The 26656-nt window shown below is 49.2% G+C and overlaps 1 protein-coding gene across 8 annotated transcripts in view; it reads right to left on the bottom strand.

Moving 5' to 3' along the window:
* Window positions 1–26656, bottom strand: part of LOC140390078 (kyphoscoliosis peptidase-like) — a 930728-nt gene that overhangs the window by 62281 nt on the left and 841791 nt on the right. The gene's annotated exons all lie outside the window — the stretch shown is intronic.

Here is a 26656-nt window from a genome sequence, read left to right as displayed (position 1 = left end):
AGGTTTACAATTGGGGGAAGGGTAAATACGATGTTGTCAGACAAGAATTGAAGTGCATAAGTTGGGAACATAGGCTGGCAGGGAAGGACACAAATGAAATGTGGAACTTGTTCAAGGAACAGGTGCTACGTGTCCTTGATATGTATGTCCCTGTCAGGCAGGGAAGAGATGGTCGAGTGAGGGAACCATGGTTGACAAGAGAGGTTGAATGTCTTGTTAAGAGGAAAAAGGTGACTTATGTAAGGCTGAGGAAACAAGGTTCAGACAGGGCATTGGAGGGATACAAGATAGCCAGGAGGGAACTGAAGAAAGGGATTAGGAGAGCTAAGAGAGGGCATGAACAATCTTTGGCGGGTAGGATCAAGGAAAACCCCAAGGCCTTTTACACATATGTGAGAAATATGAGAATGACTAGAGCGAGGGTAGGTCCGATCAAGGACAGTAGCGGGAGATTGTGTATTGAGTCTGAAGAGATAGGAGAGGTCTTGAACGAGTACTTTTCTTCTGTATTTACAAATGAGAGGGGCGATATTGTTGGAGAGGACAGTGTGAAACAGATTGGTAAGCTCGAGGAAATACTTGTTAGGAAGGAAGATGTGTTGGGCATTTTGAAAAACTTGAGGATAGACAAGTCCCCCGGGCCTGACGGGATATATCCAAGGATTCTATGGGAAGCAAGAGATGAAATTGCAGAGCCGTTGGCAATGATCTTTTCGTCCTCACTGTCAACAGGGGTGGTACCAGGGGATTGGAGAGTGGCGAATGTCGTGCCCCTGTTCAAAAAAGGGACTAGGGATAACCCTGGGAATTACAGGCCAGTTAGTCTTACTTCGGTGGTAGGCAAAGTAATGGAAAGGGTACTGAAGGATAGGATTTCTGAGCATCTGGAAAGACACTGCTTGATTAGGGATAGTCAGCACGGATTTGTGAGGGGTAGGTCTTGCCTTACAAATCTTATTGAATTCTTTGAGGAGGTGACCAAGCATGTGGATGAAGGTAAAGCAGTGGATGTAGTGTACATGGATTTTAGTAAGGCATTTGATAAAGTTCCCCATGGTAGGCTTATGCAGAAAGTAAGGAGGCATGGGATAGTGGGAAATTTGGCCAGTTGGATAACGAACTGGCTAACCGATAGACGTCAGAGAGTGGTGGTGGATGGCAAATATTCAGCCTGGATCCCAGTTACCAGTGGCGTACCGCAGGGATCAGTTCTGGGTCCTCTGCTGTTTGTGATTTTCATTAATGACTTGGATGAGGGAGTTGAAGGGTGGGTCAGTAAATTTGCAGACGATACGAAGATTGGTGGAGTTGTGGATAGTAAGGAGGGCTGTTGTCGGCTGCAAAGAGACATAGATAGGATGCAGAGCTGGGCTGAGAAGTGGCAGATGGAGTTTAACCCTGAAAAGTGTGAGGTTGTCCATTTTGGAAGGACAAATATGAATGCGGAATACAGGGTTAACGGTAGAGTTCTTGGCAATGTGGAGGAGCAGAGAGATCTTGGGGTCTATGTTCATACATCTTTGAAAGTTGCCACTCAAGTGGATAGAGCTGTGAAGAAGGCCTATGGTGTGCTCGCGTTCATTAACAGAGGGATTGAATTTAAGAGCCGTGAGGTGATGATGCAGCTGTACAAAACTTTGGTAAGGCCACATTTGGAGTACTGTGTACAGTTCTGGTCGCCTCATTTTAGGAAGGATGTGGAAGCTTTGGAAAAGGTGCAAAGAAGATTTACCAGGATGTTGCCTGGAATGGAGAGTAGGTCTTACGAGGAAAGGTTGAGGGTGCTAGGCCTTTTCTCATTAGAACGGAGAAGGATAAGGGGCGACTTGATAGAGGTTTATAAGATGATCAGGGGAATAGATAGAGTAGACAGTCAGAGACTTTTTCCCCGGGTGGAACAAACCATTACAAGGGGACATAAATTTAAGGTGAAAGGTGGAAGATATAGGAGGGATATCAGAGGTAGGTTCTTTACCCAGAGAGTAGTGGGGGCATGGAATGCACTGCCTGTGGAAGTAGTTGAGTCGGAAACATTAGGGACCTTCAAGCAGCTATTGGATAGGTACATGGATTACGGTTAAATGATATAGTGTAGATTTATTTGTTCTCAAGGGCAGCACGGTAGCATTGTGGATAGCACAATTGCTTCACAGCTCCAGGGTCCCAGGTTCGATTCCGGCTTGGGTCACTGACTGTGCGGAGTCTGCACGTCCTCCCCGTGTCTGCGTGGGTTTCCTCCGGGTGCTCCGGTTTCCTCCCACAATCCAAAGATGTGCAGGTTAGGTGAATTGGCCAATGATAAATTGCCCTTAATGTCCAAATTGACCTTGGTGTTGGGTGAAGGTGTTGAGTTTGGGTAGGGTGCTCTTTCCAAGAGCCGGTGCGGACTCAAAGGGCCGAGTGGCCTCCTTCTGCACTGTAAATTCAATGATAATCTATGATTAATCTAGGACAAAGGTTCGGCACAACATCGTGGGCCGAAGGGCCTGTTCTGTGCTGTATTTTCTATGTTAAGTGTTCAGACTGGAGTCCAGTTACTAGTGGTGTACCACAAGGATCTGCTTTGGGGCCACTGCTGTTTGTCATTTTTATAAATGACCTGGAGGAGGGCGTAGTAGGATTGGTGAGTAAATTTGCAGATGACACTAAAGTCGGTGTTACAAGTTACAGAGGGACATAGATAAGCTGCAGCGCTGGGCTGAGAGGTGGCAAATGGAGTTGAATGCAGAAAAGTGTGAGGTGATTCATTTTGGAAGGAATAACAGGAAGACAGAGTACTGGGCTAATGGTAAGATTCTTTGCAGTGTGGATGAGCAGAGAGATCTCGGTGTCCATGTACATAGATTCCTGAAAGTTGCCACTCAGGTTGAGAGGGTTGTTAAGAAGGCGTACAGTGTGTTGGTAGAGGGATTGAGTTTCGGAGCCTTGAGGTCATGTTGCAGCTGTACAAAACTCTGGTGCGGCCGCATTTGGAGTATTGCGTGCAATTCTGGTCACCGCATTATAGGAAGGATGTGGAAGCATTGGAAAGGGTGCAGAGGAGATTTACCAGAATGTTGCCTGGTATGGAGGGAAGATCTTATGAGGAAAGGCTGAGGGACTTGAGGCTGTTTTCGTTAGAGAGAAGAAGGTTAAGAGGTGACTTAATTGAGGCATACAAGATGATCAGAGGATTGGATATTATGGACAGTGAGAGCCTTTTTCCTCGGATGGTGATGTCTAGCACGAGGGGACATAGCTTTAAATTGAGGGGAGATAGATATAAGACAGACGTCAGAGGTAGGTTCTTTACTCAGAGAGTAGTAAGGGTGTGGAATGCCCTGCCTGCAACAGTAGTGGACTCGCCAACACTAAGGGTATTCAAATGGTCATTGGATAGACATATGGACGATAAGGGAATAGTGTAAATGGGCTTTAGATTGGTTTCACAGGTCGGCGCAACATCGAGGGCTGAAGGGCCTGTACTGCGCTGTAATGTTCTATGTTCTATGCTACCGTGCAGCCCCCAGAAAAGGGACAAGATCCGTTCTCTCTCTCTACCTGCCCGTTTCCCCGGGGGTTGTAACTGGTCGTCCTGCTGGAGGCAATGCCCTTGCTGAGCAGGAATTGACGCAGCTCGTCACTCATGAAGGAGGACCCCCTATCGTTATGGATGTAGGCAGGGAAATCGAACAGGGTAAAGATGCTGCGGAGGGCTTTAATGACAGTGGCAGCCATCATGTTAGGACAAGGAATGGCGAAAGGGAACCGGGAGTACTCATCAATCACATTTAAGAAATACGTGTTGCGGTCGGTGGAGGAAAGGGGCCCTAGAAATCCACGCTGAGGCGTTCAAAGGGGCGGGAAGCCTTCAACAGGTGCGCTTTCTCTGGCCTGTAGAAGTGCGGCTTGCACTCCGCGCAGATCTGGCAGTTGCGGGTTTTAACAAAGTGGAAGAACCGGGTGAGCCCCGGGTGGCAGAGGTTGTCGTGGAGGGTCCGGAGTCGGTCTACTTGTACTCTGGCACAAGTGCCGCGGGACAGGGCATCAGGAGGGTAGTTGAGCTTCCCGGGACGATACAAGATCTCGTAATTATAGGTGGAGAGCTCGATCCTCCACCGTAAAATCTTATCATTCTTAATTTTGCCCCGCTGTGCATTGTCAAACATGAAGGCTACCGACCATTGGTCAGTGAGGAGAGTGAATCTCCTGCCGGCCAGGTAATGCCTCCAATGCCGCACAGCTTCGACGATGGCTTGGGCCTCCTTCTCGACGGAGGAGTGGCGGATTTCTGAGGCGTGGAGGGTGCGTGAAAAGAAGGCCACGGGTCTGCCCACCTGATTGATGATGGCAGCCAGAGCTACGTCTGATGCATCGCTCTCGACCTGGAAGGGGAGGGACTCATCGATTGCGTGCATCGTCGCCCTGGCGATGTCTCCTTTGATGCGACTGAAAGCCTGGCGGGCCTCTGCCGATAGGGGAAAAACCGTGGACTGGATTAGTGGGCGGGCCTTGTCCGTATAATTGGGGACCCACTGCGCTTAATAAGAAAAGAAGCCCAGGCAACGTTTCAGGGGCTTGGGGCAGTGGGGGAGGGGAAACTCCATGAGGGGGCGCATGCGTTCAGGATCTGGGCCTATGACTCCATCATGCACTGCGTAGCCGAGGATGGCTAGGCGATCGGTGCTAAACACGCATTTGTCCTTGTTGTAGGTTAAGGATTTTTGCGGTATAGACGAATTTGCGGAGGTTGGTGTCATGGTCCTGCTGGTCGTGGCCGCAGATGGTGACATTGTCGATGTATGGGAACGTGGCCCGCAGACTGTACCAGTCAATCATTCGGTCCATCTCCCGTTGGAAGACCGAGACCCCATTTGTGACACCAAAGGGAACCCTTAGAAAGTGGCAGAGCCGCCCATCTGCTTCGAATGCAGTGTACTTGCGGTCGTCCGGGCGAATGGGGAGCTGGTGCTAGGCTGATTTAAGGTCTACTGTGGAGAGAAAACCTTGTATTGCGCTATCTGGTTGACCATTTCAGATATGTGGGGGAGAGGGTATGCGTCGAGCTGCGTATACCGGTTGATGGTCTGGCTGTAGTCTATGACCATCCTATGCTTCTCCCCGGTCTTTACAACCACCACTTGAGCTCTCCAGGGGCTGTTGCTGGCCTCGATAATGCCTTCCTTTACTAACCGCTGGACTTCCGACCTAATGAAAGTCCGGTCCTGGCCACTGTACAGTCTTCTCCTGGTGGCGGCGGGTTTGCAATCGGGGGTAAGGTTTGTGATGCGACCATCAATTCACTCGAGACGGGAGTAGAAGTAAACTGTGGCTTTAATCAAATTAGAACAGTGCCTGCCTGTGACTGATCCAATACTGAGAACCGCCTACAGTTCGACTGCTCTTTATACATCCATTCAAGGGGAGGAGCCATGGGTGGAGCCCATACAGGCCCCAACATGTTCCCCTATGGATAATGCCATACAATGGCCCATAGGAGGAGCCCACAAAGGCAACAGCATAGCACAGATACAAATACAAGGGCAACAGCACAGATACAAATACAATGGTGGATTACTGGCATAATACTTTCACCACATTCACCCCCTGTTAAAAAAATGAAGTCCGGTGGTGGTAACGGGTTCTTAAGTTCAGCCGGTCTGGCGCATGGATTGTGCGCTGTGATCGCCGAAGCTTTGGCGTTGTTGCTGGCCCGGGTGTCGAGCTCACCCATGCTGGCATCGGTAGTGAGGGCGCCGGTGCGGGCACAGACGTGGACTCCGGGAGCATCTCTTCTGGAGCTTCATTCCTGTGGATCGGTGAAGCGAGTTTGCGGGCGGGAGGGAGCGCGGGAGCCATATAGGGATGGGGGCGCTGGTCATGATAGGTTGGGCGGGATATGGTGGAGGGGCGGTGGTGGTGGAACCGGCGGGCACCAGGTTCCGGAGGGAGACCGTATCCTGTCGGCCATCGGGGTGTTCGACATAAGCGTACTGGGGGTTGGCGTGTAGGAGCTGGATCCCCTCTACCAGCGGGTCGGACTTATGGCTCCTGACGTGTTTTCTGAGTAGGACGGGCACCGGTGTCTTCAGCCAGGACGGAAGCGAGGCCCCTCAGGTGGATCTTCTAGAGAAAACAAATAAGCGGTCATGAGGGGGCTCGTTTGTGGCTGTGCAAAGTAGGGACCTAATAGAGTGGAGCGCATCGGGGTGGACCTCCTGGCAGTGGGAAACTGGGAGATTCCTAGACCACAGGGTCAGTAGGACGGTCTTCCAGACCGTCGCGTTCTCACTCTCCACCTGCCCGTTTCCCCAGGGGTTATACCTGGTAGTCCTGCTCGAGGCGATGCCCTTACTGAGCAGGTACTGACGCAGTTCGTCGCTCATGTACGATGAGCCCCGGTCACTGTGGACATAATTGGGTAAACCAAACAGGGTGAAGACACTATTGAGGGCTTTAATGACGGTGGACGTGGTCATGTCGGGGCAAGGGATTGCAAAGGGGAAGCGGGAGAACTCATCAATAAAGTGGAGGAAATATGTATTGCAGTTATTGGAGGGGAGGGGCCCTTTGAAATCGATACTGAGGCGCTCAAAGGGCCGGGATGCCTTTACCAGGTGGGCCTTATCTGGTCGATAGAAGTGCGGTTTACACTCCGCACAGATCTGGCAGTCCCTGGTCATGGATCTCACCTCCTCGGTGGAGTAGGGCAGATTGCGGGCCTTGATATAGTGGATAAGCCGGGTGACCCCCGGGTGGCAGAGGTCATCGTGGGTAGCCTGTAGTTGGTCGTCTTGCGTGCTGGCGCATGTGCCGCGGGACTGTGCATCTGGGGGCTCGTTGAGCTTCCCAGGACGATATACTATATCGTAATTATAGGTGGAGAGTTCGATTCTCCACCTCAAGATCTTATCATTCTTGATTTTGCCCCGCTGCATATTATCGAACATGAAGGCTACCGATCGTTGGTCGGTGACGAGGGTAAACCTCCTACCAGCGAGGTAGTGCCTCTAGTGCCGTACGGCTTCCATGATGGCTTGGGCCTCTTTTTCGACTGAGGAGTGCCGAATTTAGGAGGTAGTGAGGGTGCGTGAAAAAAAAGCTACTGGTCTGCCTGTTTGATTGAGGATGGCAGCGAGAGCGACCTCTGAAGCGTCGCTCTCCACCTGGACGGGGACGGACTCGTCCACCGCGCGCATCGCAGCTTTGCCGATGTCCGCCTTGATGTAGCTGAAGACCTGGCGGGCCTCAGTCGCCAGTGGGAAGGTGGTGGCCTTGATGAGTGGGCGGGCTTTGTCCGCGTAGTTGGGGACCCACTGGGTATAATATAAAAAGAACCCGAGGCACCTCTTCAGGGCCTTGGGGCAGTGGGGGAGGGGGATTTGCAGGGGGACGCATATGTCGGGGTCGGGTCCTAGAACCCTGTTTTCCACAACGTAGCCGAGGATGACTCGTCTGGTTGTGGCGGTCCTCCGGGTGGATTGGGAGCTGGTGGTATGCAGACTTCTGATCCACCGTGGAGAACACCCGGCAGTGTGCGATCTGATTTACCATGTCTGCAATCTGGGAAGGGGGTATGCATCGATTGCGTGCACCGGTTTATGGTTTGGCTGTAATCTACAACCATCCGGTTCTTTTCCCCGGGCTTGACGCCCACCACCTGAGCTCTCCAGGGGCTATTGCTGGCCTCGATGACTCCCTCCCGCAAGAGTCGCTGGACCTCGGACCTGATAAATGTCCTGTATTGTATGCTATACCGCCTGCTACTGGTGGCGACTGGTTTGCAGTTGGCAGTGAGGTTTGCGAAGAGTGGGGGAGGGTCGACCTTTAGGGTCGATAGGCTGCAAATGGTGAGTGGGGGTAGGGGCCCCCCGAACTTCAGGGTTAGGCTCCTGAGGTTGCATTGGAAATCCAGTCCCAATAAGATGATCAGGGGAATAGATAGAGTAGACAGTCAGAGACTTTTTCCCCGGGTGGAACACACCATTACAAGGGGACATAAATTTAAGGTGAAAGGTGGAAGATATCGGAGGGATATCAGAGGTAGGTTCTTTACCCAGAGAGTAGTGGGGGCATGGAATGCACTGCCTGTGGAAGTAGTTGAGTCGGAAACATTAGGGACCTTCAAGCAGCTATTGGATAGGTACATGGATTACGGTAAAATGATTTCGTGTAGATTTATTTGTTCTTAAGGGCAGCACGGTAGCATTGTGCATAGCACAATTGCTTCACAGCTCCATGGTCCCAGGTTCGATTCCGGATTGGGTCATTGTCTGTGCGGAGTCTGCACGTCCTCCCCGTGTCTGCGTGGGTTTCCTCCGGGTGCTCCGGTTTCCCCCCACAGTCCAAAGATGTGCGGGTTAGGTGAATTGGCCAATGATAAATTGCCCTTAATGTCTAAATTGCCCTTGGTGTTGGGTGGAGGTGTTGAGTTTGGGTAGGGTGCTCTTTCCAAGAGCCGGTGCAGACTCAAAGGGCCGAATGGCCTCCTTCTGCACTGTAAATTCAATGATAATCTATGATTAATCTAGGACAAAGGTTCGGCACAACATCGTGGGCCGAAGGGCCTGTTCTGTGCTGTATTTTCTATGTTCTATGTTCTATGTTAATAGGAGAGAGTGCAGAGGTCTGGGAGCACATATAATTTAAAATTGGCGTACTCGGTGCCCTGTATTGCTAGGGTTGTGGTAGTGCACCCTCGGATTTGCACCAAGAGCGACCCAGAGGCGAAGGAGATGTTTTGGTGCGCCGGGAAAATTGGGAGCGAGCAGCGTCTTACCATGTCCGGGTGAATGAAGCTCTCTATGCTCCCGGAGTCGAAAAGGCAAGGCGTCTCGTGCCCGTTTACCCGGACAGTCATCATGGAGCTCCAGAGGTGCTTGGGTTGCGACGGGTCCAGGGTGACTGCGCTGAGTTGCGAGTAGCCGGCGTGGTCGGGGTGCTGGGGCGGTTCCGCGATGGCTGCCCTTGTTGATCTTATGCGTCGAGCGGCGTAGCAAATGGTGGCCAAGATGGTGGCCCCCGTTGCTCGAGCGTGGCGGGCGGTGAGGAAGATGGTGTCCGAGATGGCGGCCCGCATGGATCGCACGTAGCCGGCCGCGTGGGGGGGGATGGCCAAGATGGCGGCCCCCGTGAGTCGCACGTGCTGTGAGGGCTGGAAGATGGCTGCCCCCAAGGACAGCACAAGGCTGATGAGGGAGGCGGAGTCGGCAGTCACGCTGCCACACTGCAGGGTCTGCGGTCCTGTGAGTCTGAGGATCGGGCCTGTGAGTTAGAGTTCTTGGACCTGGCCAGGCAAACTTCGGTGAAATGTCCTTTTCTCCCACAGCTGCTGCAGTTCGCGTTACGGGCCGGGCAGTGCTGCCGTGGGTGTTGGGATTGGCCGCAGAAATAGCAGGGTAGCCCCTCATGGTGGGCGGGCGGCCGCACGGCACAGGCCTGGGGTAGTCTTTGGTCGGGGGTCCACGAGGGGGTCGCGTGGTCAGCCGGGAACGCGTTAAGGCTCTGGAATGCTACTTCCAGAGAGGAGGCTAACTTTACCGTCTCATCCAGGTCCAGGGCCCCCTTTTCAAGTAGGCGCTGTCGCACGTAGTTGGACCGGACTCCCGCCACGTAGACGTCTCGGATGGAGAGTTCCATATGTTGAGTGGCCGTAACGGCCTGGTAGTTGCATCTGCGTGCGAGGACTTTGAAGTCACGTAGGTAGTCTTCTAGCGATTGCCCGGGGCGCTGGAAGCGAGTGGTGAGGATGTGTCGCGCGTAGACCTCGTTCACGGGCTTCAAGAGGCATTCGAGCATCGCGAGGGTGTCTGCGTTTGAGGAGGCCTTGTCGAGTTGAACAGAGATTCGATGGCTCACCCGTGCGTGGAGGAGGCTCAGCTTCTGTTCGTCGGTGACGGAAGGCGTGGAGGAGGCTGCGAGATAGACTTTGAAGCAGCAGAGCCAGTGCGAAAAAATTTCTTTCACCTCCGCGGCCTGCGGATCGAGTTCCAGTCGGTCAGGTTTGAGGGCCGATTCCATAGTTGTGTTTAAGTTGATTAAATTGATGCAACCATCAATTCACTCGAGACGGGAGTAGAAGTAAACTGTGGCTTTAATCAACTTAGAACAGTGCCTGCCTGCGACTGATCCAATACTGAGAACCACCTACTCTTCATACCTCCCTTCAAGGGGAGGAGCCATGGGCGGAGACCATACAGGCCCCAACATGTTCCCCTATGGATAATGCCATACAATGGCCCATAGGAGGAGCCCACAAGTGCAACAGCATAGCACAAATACAAGGGCAACAGCACAGATACAAAAACAATGGTGGATTATTGGCATAATACTTTCACCACAGTTTGCAAACAGGGAAGGCGGTCGACCTTGAGGGTCACAAGGCCGCAGACAGTGAGGGGGGTGGTATGGGGCCGCCGAATTTGAACGTTAAACGTTGCAGGTTACACTGGAAGTCCAGTCCCAGGAGTGTGGCAGTGCAGAGGTGGGGGAGGACGTAGAGTCGGAAGTTATTGAACTCCACGCCCTGGACCGTGAGGTTGGCTATGCAGTACCCCCGGATCTCCACAGAGTGGGACCCAGAGGCCAGGGAGATCTTTTGTTTAATCGGGTGTACAGCGAGGGAGCAGGGTCTTACCGTGTTGGGATGGATGAAGCTCTCATGCTCCCAGAGTCGATCTAGCAGGATGTCTTGTGCCCTTGATGAGTACCGACATCGTAGCAGTTGAAAGCATTCGGGGCCGAGACTAGTCCAGTGTCACTGAGGCAAGTTGTGGCAGAAGCTGAGAGATCTCGTCGGGCGATACATGGCCACCCAAGTCGGGGTCCTGAGACGTCATCCAAGATGGCTGCCCCCATGAATAGCACATGGCCTGTGAGGAGAGGAATGGCAGCGGGCCCGGTTCGCCTGTGGAGACAGCGGCGGCCGACCGGGCCTTACATACTGCCACGAGGTGCCCCTTCTTCCCACAGCCCTTGCAGATTGCGGATCGGGCCGGGCAGCGTTGCCGGGGTGTTTGTTTTGACCGCAAAAATAGCATCGGGCCCCCATTCCGGGGTTTCCTGGCTGCCACACTGCACAAGCTTGTGGGGAATTTAAGGATGCTTTGGAATCGACCGCGGGTGGGGTCCACCCTGTCCATGCGGGTACCTCGCGGTCGGGAACGTAGGCCTGGGTGTTGCGGGAGGCTACATCTAGGGAGTGCGCAAGTTTCCGTGCCTCTTTAAGCCCTATCGTGTCATTTTCCAGCAGTCGCTGGCAGATTTTAGAGGACAGCATGCCCGCAAAAAAAGCATCCCATATTAAGAGTTCGGTGTGGTCATTGGCTGAGACTTGTGGACAGTTACAGTTTCTACCTAACACGAACAATGCACGGTAAAAATCGTCCAGTGATTCCCCTGGGATCTGCCGTCTGGTAGCTAAAAGATCCGAGCGTGTACCTGATTCACAGTGCGGACGTAGTACTCTTTTAACAAAGTCATTGCACCCTCGAAACCGTCCGCGTCTTCGATAAGCGTGTAGATTTCTGGGCTCACCCTTGAGTGGAGGACTTGCATTTTCTGTTCCTCCGTGGGGGTAGTCGGGGCCGTCCTGATGTACCCGTTGAAAAATGCCAGCCAATGTTTAAAAGTTGCTGCTGCATTTGCCGTGTGGGGTTGATTTGTAGACACTCTGGCTTGATGCGGAGATCTTGTTCATTAAATTGATGCACGACCAATCACTACTGAAGCGAGATTGTAGTCCAATTGAAGGCTTTAATGAACAAGTAGTTACCCCAGCAGCTCCGGTACAGAATGACTGCTGTGGGTGAAACACAGACTCTTGTGCTCCGCCTGCTGGGCGGAACCAGCAGGCAGGTTCTACCACTCATACTACAGTATAAGGTACATCCAACCTCGGTACCGCGATACCCCTAATATAGCCTACCACACCCCTCGCACCTTAAACCTATGCCCCCTAGTAATTGACCCCTCCACCCTGGGGAAAAGCCTCTGACTATCCACTCTGTCTAAGCCCCTCATAATTTTGTAGACCTCTATCAGGTCGCCCCTCAACCTCCTTCATTCCAGTGAGAACAAACCGAGTTTATTCAACTGCTCCTCAGAGCTAATGCCCTCCATACCAGGCAACATCCTAGTAAATCTCTTCTGCACCCTCTAAAGCCTCCACACCCTTCTGGTAGTGTGGCGACCAGAATTGAACACTATCCTCCAAGTGTCGCCTAACTAAGGTTCTATACAGCTGCAACTTGACTTGCCAATTCTTATACTCAATGCCCCTGCCAATGAAGGCAAGCATGCCGTATGCCTTCTTGACTACCTTCTCCACCTGTGTTGCCCCTTTCAGTGACCTGTGGACCTGTACACCTAGATCTCTCTGACTTTCAATATTCTTGAGGGTTCTACCATTCACTGTATATTCGCCACCTGCATTAGACCTTCCAAAATGCATTACCTCACAATTGTCGGATTGAACTCCATCTGCCATCTCTCCGCACAAGTCTCCAATCCTGCTGTATCCTTGGACAGTCCTCATCGCTATCCGCAATTCCACCAACCTTTGTGTCATCTGCAAACTTACTAATCAGACCAGTTACATTTTCCTCCAAATCATTTGCTTTACAAACAGCAAAGGTCCCAGCACTGATCCCTGTGGAACACCACTAGTCACAGCCCTCCAATTAGAAAAGCACCCTTCCATTGCTACTCTCTGCCTTCTGTGACCCAGCCAGTTCTGTATCCACCTTGCCAGCTCACCCCTGATCCCGTGTGTCTACACCTTTTGTACCAGTCTACCATGAGGGACCTTGTCAAAGGCCTTACTGAAGTCCATATAGACAACATCCACTGCCCTACCTGCATCAATCATCTTTGTGACCTCTTCAAAAAACTCTATCAAGTTAGTGAGACACGACCTCCCCTTCACAAAACCATGCTGCCTCTCACTTATACGTCCATTTACGTCCAAATGGGAGTAGATCCTGTCTCGAAGAATTCTCTCCAGTAATTTACCTACCACTGACGCAAGGCTCACTGGCCTGTAGTTCCCTGGATTATCCTTGCTACCTTTCTTAAACAAAGGAACAACATTGGTTATTCTCCAGTCCTCCGGGACATCACCTGAAGACAGTGAGGATCCAAAGATTTCTATCAAGGCCTCAGCAATTTCCTCTCTAGCCTCCTTCAGTATTGTTGGGTAGATCCCATCAGGCCCTGGGGTCTTATCTATCGTAATATTTTTCAAGACGCCCAACACCTCGTCTTTTTGGATCTCAATGTGACCCAGGCTATCTACACACCCTTCTCCAGACTCAATATCTACCAATTCCTTCTCTTTGGTGAATACTGATACTAAGTATTCAGTTAGTACCTCGCCCATTTCCTCTGGTTCCACACATAATATTCCCTTGCCTATCCTTCAGTGGGCCAACCCTTTCCCTGGCTACCCTCTTGCTTTTTATGTACGTGTAAAAAGCCTTGGGATTTTCCTTAACCGTATTTGCCAATTACTTTTCGTGACCCCTTCTAGCCCTACTTTCCTTATATTCCACACAGGCTTTGTCTGTTCCCAGCCTTTTAGCCCTGACAAATGCCTCCTTTTTCTTTTTGACGAGGCCTACAATATCTCTCGTTATCCAAGGTTCCCGAAATTTGCCGTATTTATCCTTCTTCCGCACAGGAACATGCCGGTCCTGAATTCCTTTCAACTGACATTTGAAAGCCTCCCACATGTCAGAGTTGATTTACCCTCAAACATCCGCCCCCAATCTAGGTTCTTCAGTTCCCGCCTAATATTGTTATAATTAGCCTTCCCCCAATTTAGCACCCTCAGACCACTCTTACCCTTATCCACCTGCACTTTAAAACTTACTGAATTGTGGTCACTGTTCCCGAAATGCTCCCCTACTGAAATTTCTACCACCTGGCCGGGCTCAGTTTAGTTAAAATTAGTTTTAACAACAAGGACAATTCGTTTTAGCAACAAGGAAAACACATTTATTAAACACGAAAGATTGGATTATTATACAATTCTCCTTTATTCCTCCCTTAGTTTACCAAATACACACAGATTTAAAGATCAACATGGATTACAAAGTACATCTTCAGCTAAAATGGTCTCATTAACACAAAAAGTTCAATTTAAGCACACAAGATGACTGTGGTCAAATACACTCTCCGCTTTGAATCTAAGTTAGTATTTGTGGATGTCTCCTCAGAATCCTCCCAGATGATTGTCACAATAGAGTTTCCAAACTCCACCCCCAAAAATGCACTTTCAAATCTTCTCTTCTAATAATAATGCTTTTCCTTAGCTGTTTGCATTCTAAAATCCAGTCAAAGTTTCACAAATGACACTTTCTAACAAAGCTTCTGCTCCACTTGTTACAGTAAATCCAGTCCAGGTTTTACATCCACCCCTTTAGGATTTCCTTGTTTTGACAGCTGTACAAGCTGTTCATAATTGCTTTAGCTCTCAATTCCCAGACTGTATTAAAATAACATCAAATGTTTTGTCTACAGTCTGCTATCCCACTGTAAATCTAATTACTGTGATTGTCTAACTCAGAACACGTTTATTACTTTTCCTTGAATTCTTCTGAACAATACTTTTGTCTCTGTTCTCTTAACTTCAGTCATCGTAAGCAATCTTTCTGTCTTAATTCCCTAATTATCTAAACTGTAACCTGCACTTTCGGAAGCCTGCTTCTTTGCAGCTCCCGTCCTGTCCAGTCTTTCTTCTGGCAGAGTTGAGAGATGTTCATTTTCGAGGTCCTGTCTTCAACTACTCTCAAATTACTTAAACTTAAAAGCTTTTTAACCTTACAAAGGTTGTTAAGCAACAACCACATGCTATTCCTTTTATTTATTTTTCACACTGTAGCCCTCCCTAATCACAACAGAAACCTAATTGGAACTTAACTAATCCCCACACATTCTAACACCTTTAGCCAGTGTGAATCTAGCTATAGGTTTTTATACTTTCAGGCACAGGAACATTAAATTAAACTCATTTAAAATTGTACCTTATTTCTAATATTTACCAATACAAATATAAATCCCTTAAAACTATCTTTGTTTTCCTGACGCGTCCCCCTTTGAAAGAAAGAAATTCTCCTAATCATGGAGATTTCTCAGCACAAATATCTAACTCATGACTTATTACATCATATAGGTTTTCTTCGTTCACAAGTACACCTGTCATAATATATAATTACAATGATTAACCAAAGTAAAGACATTGGGGGAAATTCTCCAGTTGCGTTGTGCCCGGTGCACACCGTTAGTCCAGGAGAATACTGGGAGAGCCCCGAAATGGGGTTCGTGCCTGGCACCCAACGGAGCGTGATACTCACGGCTCATGTCACCTGACACAATCTGATTCACGCACTCGCTGGGCTTGAACAAGATTAACATATTTAAATCATCATTTAAATATGCTTTGTCAGGTTAAAGGCAGATTCTGCTGACTCCTGTGCCCCAAGTCCCACAAGCTCCACCAGCAATCCCAGTCTTCAAGGGATAATAATAATCTTTATTATTGTCACAAGTAGGCTTACATTAACACTGCAATGAAGTTACTGTAAAATCCCCTATTCCGGCGCCTGTTCGGGTACGCAGAGGGAGAATTCAGAATGTCCAATTTACCTAACAAGCACGTCTTTCGGGACATCTGGGAGGAAACTGGAGCACCCAGAGGAAACCCATGTAGACACGGGGAGAACATGCAGGCTCCGAATAGACAGTAACCTAAGCGGGAATCGAACTTGGGATCCTGGTGCCGTGAAGCAACAGTGCTAACCACTGTGCTGTCGTGCCGCCCAGTGGGGTCCAATCGGGTGCCCCGTTATTTAAGAAAGATAAAACAAGGACTCCCCCTCACAGAAATGGGAAATCGCACCCTCCAAAGCAAATAAAGAACCCACCCCTCCCCCACACACAGAACTCCCTCTCCACAGACACAGGTTTAATAAGGACATAGGGAGTCCACACCGAGTAAAAATAAAGAAATGTAGTTTAATTTACAATACGATACATACACTGTCTGGTAGATCCCTATCTGGTTTGTGCTCTGGTCAGTGTCTTACTGGCCAACATTTTATACTGAGGTTAATAGCGATCCCCCACCCCGAGCAGAGGAGCTCATACTCTGCAATACCAGGGGGAAGATAATCATTCCCACCCCATTGGTCCCATGCGGGATATTACAACAGGGAAACCCTCCCCATGGAAATGTGATCCCTCCCACAGACCTTTGCGACAGAAGACCTCCTCCCTGGCATGGACCCTTGGCTGTAACCCTTACCAGTGCCCAGACAGTACCCTCTGGTAGGGAACAGTGCCGGGGGCACTGTCAGGGTATAACCTTCTCGTCTCCGGGGGCTGTATTTACCTGTGCACCTCTCGCAGCGACTGGTCGCCATGTTGCCAATTTACAAAACCTGTTGTAAACTCCACTGACGTGACGTCACACCTGCACAGGAGGAAATCCCTGTGTGGCAGGATGATACAGCGGTATAACCCGCTAAGTGGATGGTATGGTAGGTTAATAGGGTATCCGACTATCCATGTTGGGAACCCCATTATGCCATTGGTGGGGTTACTTGGGCTGGTGTGAAAGGCATTTTGGGACTCCCTTTGAATTCTCTGTCCTCCACTGCCATTACTGCCTGCTGAAAATGGGGACAGAAAATCTGCCCCATTTTCTTATTTATTTTATTCATCCATGGTATGTGGTTGTCACTGACGAGGCCAGTATTTCTTGCTCGCCCAAATTGACCTTGAACGAAGTGGCTAGCTGGGCCATTTCAGAGGGCAGTTAAGGCTTTGAATTCTTGTCCCAGGACTAGGCCTATGAATTACCAACCAGTGACATTATCTCAAAATAGTCTCTCCCTTTTCATTTATTATTTGTGCACCAAGTATTCTGACGTCCAAATTGGGGCCGGCGGCGGTTTGACGTTGGTCAGCCATGCTCCACCCCCACAGAAGTGGCGTAATCGCGTTGTGCACTGCATGCCATTACAACGGCATTGTCGTGTCATTGGAAAGGCCCTCTTGCCATGCTCCGCCCCTGATGGGCCGAGTTCCCGACCGCGTGGTTGACGTGTGGTCTGAGCGTGAATCCGGCATGGCGGCTGCGAACTGTGTCCAGCGCCGCTACACTCAGCTGGGATCCGTGCCGCTGGCTGGGGGGGCTTCTGTGGGGGCTGGGGGGACTGGTGGGGGGTGACCAGGGGGTCACGGATGTCGGGCCGGGTCCGCACATAGCTGGCGCCATGTTGCACGGCACGACCGCTGCAGGACACAGCCATTCTCTGGCCGTTTCCAGCGCAGGAGCCGGGAGATTCACCCAAAGTCTAACAGGTTTGCTTCGAATCACTAGCTTTCAGAGCACAGCTCCTTCATCAGGTGAGTGAAGAGGTGGGTTCCACAAACACATATATAGACAAAGTCAATGATGCAAGACGTTACTTTGAATTACCTGCGAGTATTTGCAGGTAATTATGTCTTTAGAGGTCCATAAGACCATAAGACATAGGAGCGGAAGTAAGGCCATTCAGCCCATCGAGTCCACTCCACCATTCAATCATGGCTGATTTCAACTCCATTTACCCGCTCTCTCTCCATAGCCCTTAATTCCTCGAGAAATCAAGAATTTGTCAACTTCTGTCTTAAAGACACTCAACGTCCCGGCCTCCACCGCCCTCTGTGGCAATGAATTCCACAGACCCATCACTCTCTGGCTGAAGAAATTTCTCCTCATCTCTGTTCTAAAGTGACTCCCTTTTATTCTAAGGCTGTGCCCCCGGGTCCTAGTCTCCCCTGCTAATGGAAACAACTTCCCTACATCCACCCTATCTAAGCCATTCATTATCTTGTAAGTTTCTATTAGAGCTCCCCTCAACCTCCTAAACTCCAATGAATATAATCCCAGGATCCTCAGACGTTCATCGTATGTTAGGCCTACCATTCCTGGGATCATCCGTGTGAATCTCCGCTGGACCCGCTCCAGTGCCAGTATGTCCTTCCTGAGGTGTGGGGCCCAAAATTGCTCACTGTATTCTAAATGGGGCCTAACTAATGCTTTATAAAGCTTCAGAAGTACATCCCTGCTTTTATATTCCAAGCCTCTTGAGTTGAATGACAACATTGCATTTGCTTTCTTAATTACGGACTCAACCTGCAAGTTTACCTTTAGAGAATCCTGGTCTAGGACTCCCAAGTCCCTTTGCACTTCAGCATTATGAATTTTGTCACCGTTTAGAAAATAGTCCATGCCTCTATTCTTTTTTCTAAAGTGCAAGACCTCGCACTTGCCCACGTTGAATTTCATCAGCCATTTCTTGGACCACTCTCCTAAACTGTCTAAATCTTTCTGCAGCCTCCCCACCTCCTCCATACTACCTGCCCCTCCACCTATCTTTGTATCATCGGCAAAGTTAGCCAGAATGCCCCCAGTCCCGTCATCTAGATCGTTAATATATAAATAGAACAGCTGTGGCCCCAACATTGAACCCTGCGGGACACCACTCGTCACCGGTTGCCATTCCGAAAAAGAACCTTTTATCCCAACTCTCTGCCTTCTGCCTGACAGCCAATCGTCAATCCATGTTAGTACCTTGCCTCGAATACCATGGGCCCTTATTTTACTCAGCAGTCTCCCGTGAGGCACCTTATCAAAGGCCTTTGGAAGTCAAGATAGATAACATCCATTGGCTCTCCTTGGTCTAACCTATTTGTTATCTCTTCAAAGAACTCTAACAGGTTTGTCAGGCACGACCTCCCCCTACTAAATCCATGCTGACTTGTCCTAATCTGACCCTGCACTTCCAAGAATTTAGAAATCTCATCCTTAACAATGGATTCTAGAATCTTGCCAACAACTGAGGTTAGGCTAATTGGCCTATAATTTTCCACCTTTTTCCTTGTTCCCTTCTTGAACAGGGGGGTTACAACAGCGATTTTCCAATCCTCTGGGACTTTCCCTGACTCCAGTGACTTTTGAAAGATCACAACTAACGCCTCCACTATTTCTTCAGCTATCTCCTTTAGAACTCTAGGATGTAGTCCATCTGGGCTCGGAGATTTATCAATTTTTAAACCTCTTAGGTTCTCTAGCACTTTGTCCTTTGTGATGGCTACCATATTCAACTCTGCCCCCTGACTCTCCGGAATTGTTGGGATATTACTCATGTCTTCTACTGTGAAGACTGACGCAAAGTACTTATTTAGTTCCTCAGCTATTTCCTTGTCTCCTATCACAAAATTACCAGCGTCATTTTGGAGCGGCCCAATGTCAACTTTTGCCTCCCGTTTGTTTTTAATGTATTTAAATAAACTTTTACTATCATTCCTAATGTTACTGGCTAGCCCACCTTCATATTTGATCCTCTCTTTCCTTATTTCTCTCTTTGTTATCCTCTGTTTGTTTTTGTAGCCTTCCCAGTCTTCTGACTTCCCACTACTCTTTGCCACATTGTAGACTTTCTCTTTTGCTTTGATGCATTCCCTAACTTCCTTTGTCAGCCATGGCTGCCTAATCCCCCCTCTGATAACCTTTCTTTTCTTTGGGATGAACCTCTGTACTGTGTCCTCAATTACTCCCAGAAACTCCTGCCATTGCTGTTCTACTGTCTTTCCCAATAGGCTCTGCTCCCAGTCGATTTTCGTCAGTTCCTCCCTCATGCCCCTGTAGTTACCTTTATTTAACTGTAACACCTTTACATCTGATTCTACCTTCTTTCTTTCAAATTGGAGATTGAATTCTACCATATTATGATCACTGCCTCCTAAGTGCTCCCTTACTTTAAGATCTTTAATCAAGTCTGGCTCATTACATAACACTAAGTCCAGAATGGCCTGTTCCCTTGTGGGCTCCATCACAAGCTGTTCCAAAAAGCCCTCCTGTAAACATTCAATTAATTCCCTTTCCTTGGGTCCACTGGCAGCATTATTTACCCAGTCCACCTGCATATTGAAGTCCCCCATGATTACTGTGACCTTGCCTTTCTGACATGCACTTTCTATTTCGTGGTGCATTTTGTGCCCCCGGTCCTGACCACTGTTAGGAGGCCTGTACATAACTCCCATTATGGTTTTTTTGCCTTTGTGGTTCCTCAACTCTACCCACACAGACTCCACATCATCTGACCCTATGTCATTTAGTGCTATTGATTTAATTTCATTCCTAATTAACAAGGCAACCCCACCCCCTCTGCCCACCTCCCTGTCTTTTCGATAGGTTGTGAATCCCTGGATGTTTAAATGCCAGTCCTGATCCCCCTGCAATCATGTCTCTGTGATGCCTACCACATCATACCTGCCAGTCACAATCTGGGCCACAAGCTCATCTACCTTGTTCCGTACACTGCGCGCATTTAAATATAGCACCTTTAATTCTCCATTGACCGTCCCTTTTTGTTTTCTTAGTGTGGTGGACCTTGGTTTACTGAGCCGTTCCATACACTGTGTCATATTTTGTGGGATGGGGACTATCGTAACCTCTCCTGAGTTTTGTCTTTTCGTGCTTTTTTGTATTCCTAAGCAGCTACGCTTCCCACTGATTACTTCACCTCTTGGTTCCCTGACTTTCCCTTCGCCCCCAATCTTTAGTTTAAAGTCCTATTGGCCACCCTATTTATTCTTTTCGCCAGATGGAGCGACTGGAGAGAGGGATAATCACAGGTTAAAGAAGTGTGAAATGTCTGAAGCCATGACAGTTGGTAGGATTTCGCAAGCCCAGGCCAGATGGTGGGGGGTGAATGTAATGAGACATGAATCCAAGGTCCCGTTGAGGCCGCACTCATGCGTGCGGAACTTGGCTATCAGTTTCTGCTCAGCGATTCTGCGTTGTCACGGTCCTGAAGGCCATCTTGGCCGCTTACCCGAAGATCAGAGGCTGAATGCTCTTGACTGCTGACGATTGTCACGCGATGTCCCTTCATCTGTTGTCGCAGCGTCTGCATGGTCTCGGCAATGTACCACATCTGTACATCCTTTCCTGCAGTGTATGACGCAGACAACGTTGGCCGAGTCGCACGAGTATGTACCGCGTACCTGGTGGGTGGTATTCTCACATGTAATGGTGGTATCCATGTTGATGATCTGGAACGTCTTGCCGAGGTCGCCATGGCAGGAATGTGTGGTGTCATGGTCGCTGTTCTCCTGAAGGCTGGGTAGTTTGCTGCAAACAATGGTCTGTTTGAGGTTGCGTATTTGTTTGAAGGCAAGTGGTGGAGGTGTGGGGATGGCCTTGGCAAGATGTTCATCTTCATCAATGACGTGTGGAAGGCTGCGAAGATGACGTCATAGTTTCTCCGCTCCGGGGAAGTACTAGACGACGAAGGGTACTCTGTTGGTTGTGTCCTGTGTTTGTCTTCTTGGGAGGTCGGTGCGTTTTTTTTGCTGTAGCATGTTGGAACTGTCGATCGATGAGTCGAGCGCCATATCCCGTTTGTACAAGGGCTTCTTTCAGCATCTGCAGATGTCTGTTACGTTCCTCCTCGACTGAGCAGATCCTGTGTATACAGAGGGCTCGTTCATAGGGGATGGCTTCTTTAATGTTGAGGGTGGAAGCTGGAGAAGTGGAGCATTGTGAGGTTATCCGTGGGCTTGCGGTAAAGCGAAGTGCTGAGGTGACCTTCCTTAATGGAGATACGTGTATCCAAGAATGCAACCGATTCTGGAGAGTAGTCCATGGTGAGTCTGCTGGTGGGATGAAACTTATTGATGTCATTGTGTAGTCGTTTCAGTGATTCTTCACCGTGGGTCCAAAGGAAATAAAGGAGGGGCCACCGTCATACTGAACAGCCCTGAACGTCACCCAAGCACAACACAGTGCCATTCGCACTCTCCGACGATGAAATCGGTTCGGCGATCGGCCGGAGAATCCCCGATTGGCGCCGATAGCGGGGTGGCGCCACTTTTGCGATGCTCCGCCTCCTCACAGAGTTGGCCGTCGGAGCGCCTCAGGACGTTACCTGAGGCCCTCTCCCCGATGCTCCGCCCGCGATGGGCCGAGTTCCCGACGGCGTAGGTCGCGTGCGATATTTTCTTCCGGGAACTCGACGTGGCGGCTGCGGACTAGGTCCAGCGTCGTACAGTTGGAGAGGGGGGAGCCAATCCGCGGGCAGGGAGGGCTTTGGTGGGGGCTGAGGGCACTGGTGGAGGGTGGTCCGGGGGTGGCGAGCCTGGCCAAAGGGAATCACTTTTTGGCAGGCTGGGCGGGTCCGAGCGCAGCTGGCGCCAAGGTGCACGGCGTAGTCGCTGCAGTCCACTGCCATGTGCATGCATGGCCACAGACCCGGCAATTCTCCAGTCGTATCCTCAGCTAGAGCCTCTACACTGCATGCATGCTTGTCACCCACTAGATGGAGAACCGGTGGCCTTTTGGTGCTGTTTTTTCAGTCATAAAATGGCACCGTTCCCACGCCGGCATCAGCACATAGTTTCTCAAACGGAGAATCCAGCCCAATCTCTTGGTCGGATGATAGAATTGCACAGACCTGAATCTCCTGTGTTGAAGGCGATTCCCCAGAGGAAGGCCTACAGTCTGGGAGTTCTAAGTAACGGTAGTCCTTAAAAGATCCAAATTCACACATGATTTGCAACATCTCTCATTCTGAAGAGGTCATGACCTAGAAGGACCTCAACCTCAGCAGTGAAGACTCAAATCCTTTTAATTCCTGTTAATTTTAATCCTCTCTGTACCCCCTATTGTATGTCGTGTGTGTGTCTGAGTAGAAAGTGGGACGGAGTTTTGGGAATAGTAATACTAGTAAACCAACATGTCCCACATCCACCCCACTGCATTGCTTATGTTGCAATTGTTTCAGGATGTAACATGTATGCTACAGAAACCCACCAATGTTCCCAATCTACGACCTCCACCATCGAGAAGAACAAGGGCAGTAGGTAAATGGGAACACCACAGATGCAAGTTCCCCTCCAATCACTCACCACACCGACTTGGAAATATGAAATGAAATGAAAATCGCTTATTTGGGTGCACCTACACCTTCATTTATAGGATGTGGGTATCGTAATTATTGCCCATCTCTAGTTGCTCTTTAGAAGGTGGTGCGTTGCCTTCTTCAACCGCTGCAGTCCCCGAGGTGCAGGTACCCCCACAGTGCTGTTAGGGAGGGAGTTCTAGGATCTTGCCCCAGCGACAGTGAAGGAAAAGCGATATATTTCCAAGTCAGGGTGGTGAGTGACTTGCAGGAGAACCTCGAGGTGGTGGGGTTCCCAGGTATCTGCTGCTCTTGTCTTCCAGATGGTAGCGGTCGCGGGTTTGGAAGGTGCTGTCTAAGGAACTAGGTGAGTTATTGCAGTGCATCTTGTAGATGGTACACACGGCTGCCACTGTTCGTCGGTGGTGGAGGGTTTGAATATTTGTGGAAGGGAGAGCAATCAAGTGGGCTGCTTTGTCTTGGATGCACTCATCCTGACAAGTGAAGCGTATTCAATTACACTCCTGACTTGTGCCTTATAGACGGTGGACACATTTCTTTTTGCGGGGGGGGGTGGTCAGGAGGTGAGTTACGCACCATAGGATTGCCAAATGCAGCTCATCACCACCTTCTCAAAGGCAATTAGGGATGGGCAATTAATACAGGTTGAGCCAATGATGACCACATCCTGTGAAAGAATAAAACAAATTTGCAAGAACGGCCTGGAGAGGCTCAGTGTATATACAAATTTAATTCAATGATTCCAAACTGTTAGGTAGAACTATGATTTTCGAACAGACTTGCATTTACAAAGCCTCTTTCAAAAATCTCAGCACATTCCAAAATGCTTCACAAACATGAAGTATATCAAGTATAGTCACTGTAGGGACAGTTTTTGTACAGCAAATTCCCACAAGACAGCAAACAAATAAATGAACAAGTAAATTATTTCCGTGACATTGGTTAAGTGATAAATGCTAATAGACCATGAGGAGAACTTCCCTGCTCTGCGAACAGAATCACAGAGTCACAGAATTGTTTCGGTGCCGAAGGAGGCCAGTCGGCCCATTATGTCTGCACAGGCACTGAGAGCAGATAGACATAGAACAAACATGGCAGAAGGAGGCTATTCAGCCCATCGAGTCTGCACCGACCCACTTAAGCCCTTATTTCCATCCTATCCCGATAACCCAATAACCCCTCCTAACCTTTTTGGACACTAAGGGCAATTTACCATGGCCAATCCACCTAATTTGCACGTCTTTGGACTGTGGGAGGAAACCAGAGCACCCGGAGGAAACCCACGCAGACACAGGGAGAATGTGCAGACTCTGCACAGGCCGTGACCCAGCAGGGAATCGAACCTGGGACCCTGCTGGTGTGAAGCCATGTGTGCTACCATGCTGCCCACGAAGGTCACCTAGTTCCATTCTCCTGCCTCCCCCCTGTAACCTCTCACATTCTTCCTTTTCAGATAACAATCCAATTCCCCTTTGAAAGCCTCAATTGAATCTGCCTCCACCACACTCTAAGTCAGTGCATTCCAGACCCTAACCACTCGCTGCGTGAAAAGCCTTTCATTCATATTACTTTTGCTTCTTTTACAAATGCAAAATATCTGCACCCTCTTGTCCATAGAATCATAGAATCCCTACAGTACAGGAGTCTGCACCGACTCTCTGAAAGAACACCCTACCTAGGACCACTTCCACCCTGAAACTCCATTACCTCACCTAACCTTTGGACACTAAGGGGTAATTTAGCGTGGCTAATCCACCTAACCTGCAAATCTTTGAACTGTGGGAGGACACCGGAGCACCTGAAGAAAACCTACAAAGACACGGGGAGAATGAGCAAACTCCACACAGGGAGTCACCCAAGGCAGGAATTGAACCTGGGTCCCTGGTGCTGTACGCTAACCAGCGTGCCGCCCATCTTGATTCCTTCCCGAGTGGGAACAGTTTCTCCGATATCTATCCTGGCCAAGCCCCTCCTGATTTTAAATGACCTCTCAGCCTTCTTTTCTCCATGGAAAACAGTCACAACCTCTTCAGTCTATCCTCGTAACTGAAGATTCTCATCCCTGGAACCGTTATTGTGAATCTTTTCTGCACTCTATCCAATGGGTTCACATCTTTCCTCGAGGGCGGTGCCCAGAACTGGAAGCAATACTCTAGCTGATGCTGAACTAGAATATCATCGCCATTCCTTTACTGTTGTTGGGTCAAGATCCTGGAACCCTCCCCGCCGAACTATGGATGTACCTTACCACAGGGACTGTAGCAGTGCAAGAATGCAGCTCACTAACACGTACGCAAGGATTATTACTAACGGGCAATAAATACTGGCCTAACCAGCGATGCCTTCATCCCATGAAAGAATAAAAAAAGCACTTTACAAAATCTTTCCATGGTTTATTCCCGAGAGCAATGTCTTGACCAATCTGAGCCAATCTGCCCAATTAGATTATAAACAAAATCTTGGCAGTTAACTGTTCCATGGTGCGTTATCAGGGGCAATTACGAGTAGGCAATGAATGCTGGCCTAGCCAGTGATACCCATGTTCCATGAAAGAATAAACAAATACTAAACAAAAGATTGGGGGAGAACCATTCCCTTGTTTACTCCGTATAGCAATGCCTCGACCAATCTAACACCTGCAAACCAATCACCAATCTTCTCAGACAGCATAAATTATTGTTTCTTTTACAATTCATATTCCCGTATCTGTCCTGATGAGTACAAGACAAAAGGTTTTGACAGCACCTACTGCAAATCTTCCTCCTTCAAGAAAACCATGCTGCCTTTCCTTAAAAAGGACAGTAGGGCAACATGGTAGCACAGTGATTAGGTCTGTTGCTTCATAGCGCCAGGGTCCCAGGTTCGGATCCCGGCTTGGGTCACTGTCTGTGCGGAGTCTGTACGTTCTCCCTTTGGCTACGTGGGTTTCCTCCGGGTGCTCCGGTTTCCTCCCACAAGTGTTAATGTAAACCTACTTGTGATAATAAAGATTGTTATCATTATTAATTAACCCACATTTGTCCATGTGACTATTAATTTTGTCCCGAGTTATGGTTTCCAGAGCTTTCTCCTCCACTGAAATTGAATTGACTGGTTTGTGGTTCCTGGGCGTATCTTTACACTTTATTTCAGCGACGTTGTAACCTTGCCAGCTCTCTGGCAGTATCCCTGAGTCTAAAGAAATTATGGCCAATGCATTTGCAATTTCCACTCTCACTTCCTTCAGTATACTGGATACCTTTCAAACATTCTTTACTGTTAAATTGTCAAAAAGCTCAGCTCAGTTAGTGACACATTTTGCCTGTGAGTCAAAAGAACCCGCTCCATGACTTAAGCATGTAATCTAGGTAACAGTGCTGAGTGAAAATTGCTCATCACCTTTGGATGTAATATTCTCCAAGTCTGTTAGGGTTCAGGTAGATGTTGCACAAATATAAGAAGCTCAGCCATTAGAACCATAGAATTCCGACAGTGCAGAAGGAGGCCATTCAGCCCATCAAGTCTGCACCGGCCCTCTGAAAGACCCAACCCCACCTTTAACCCCATAACCCCACCTAACCTGCATATCTTTGGACAATCCACATAACCTGCACATCTTTGGACTGTGGAATGAAACCGGTGCACCTGGTGGAAACCCACCCAGAAATGGGGAGAACGTGCAAACTCCACACATACTGTCACCCACGGCCGGAATTGAACACGGG

Source organism: Scyliorhinus torazame, chromosome 14 (genome assembly GCF_047496885.1).
Source record: "Scyliorhinus torazame isolate Kashiwa2021f chromosome 14, sScyTor2.1, whole genome shotgun sequence".
NCBI lineage: Eukaryota > Metazoa > Chordata > Chondrichthyes > Carcharhiniformes > Scyliorhinidae > Scyliorhinus > Scyliorhinus torazame.
Note: the sequence above shows the minus strand (reverse complement) of the source record. Positions and strands in the feature narration are given on the sequence as shown.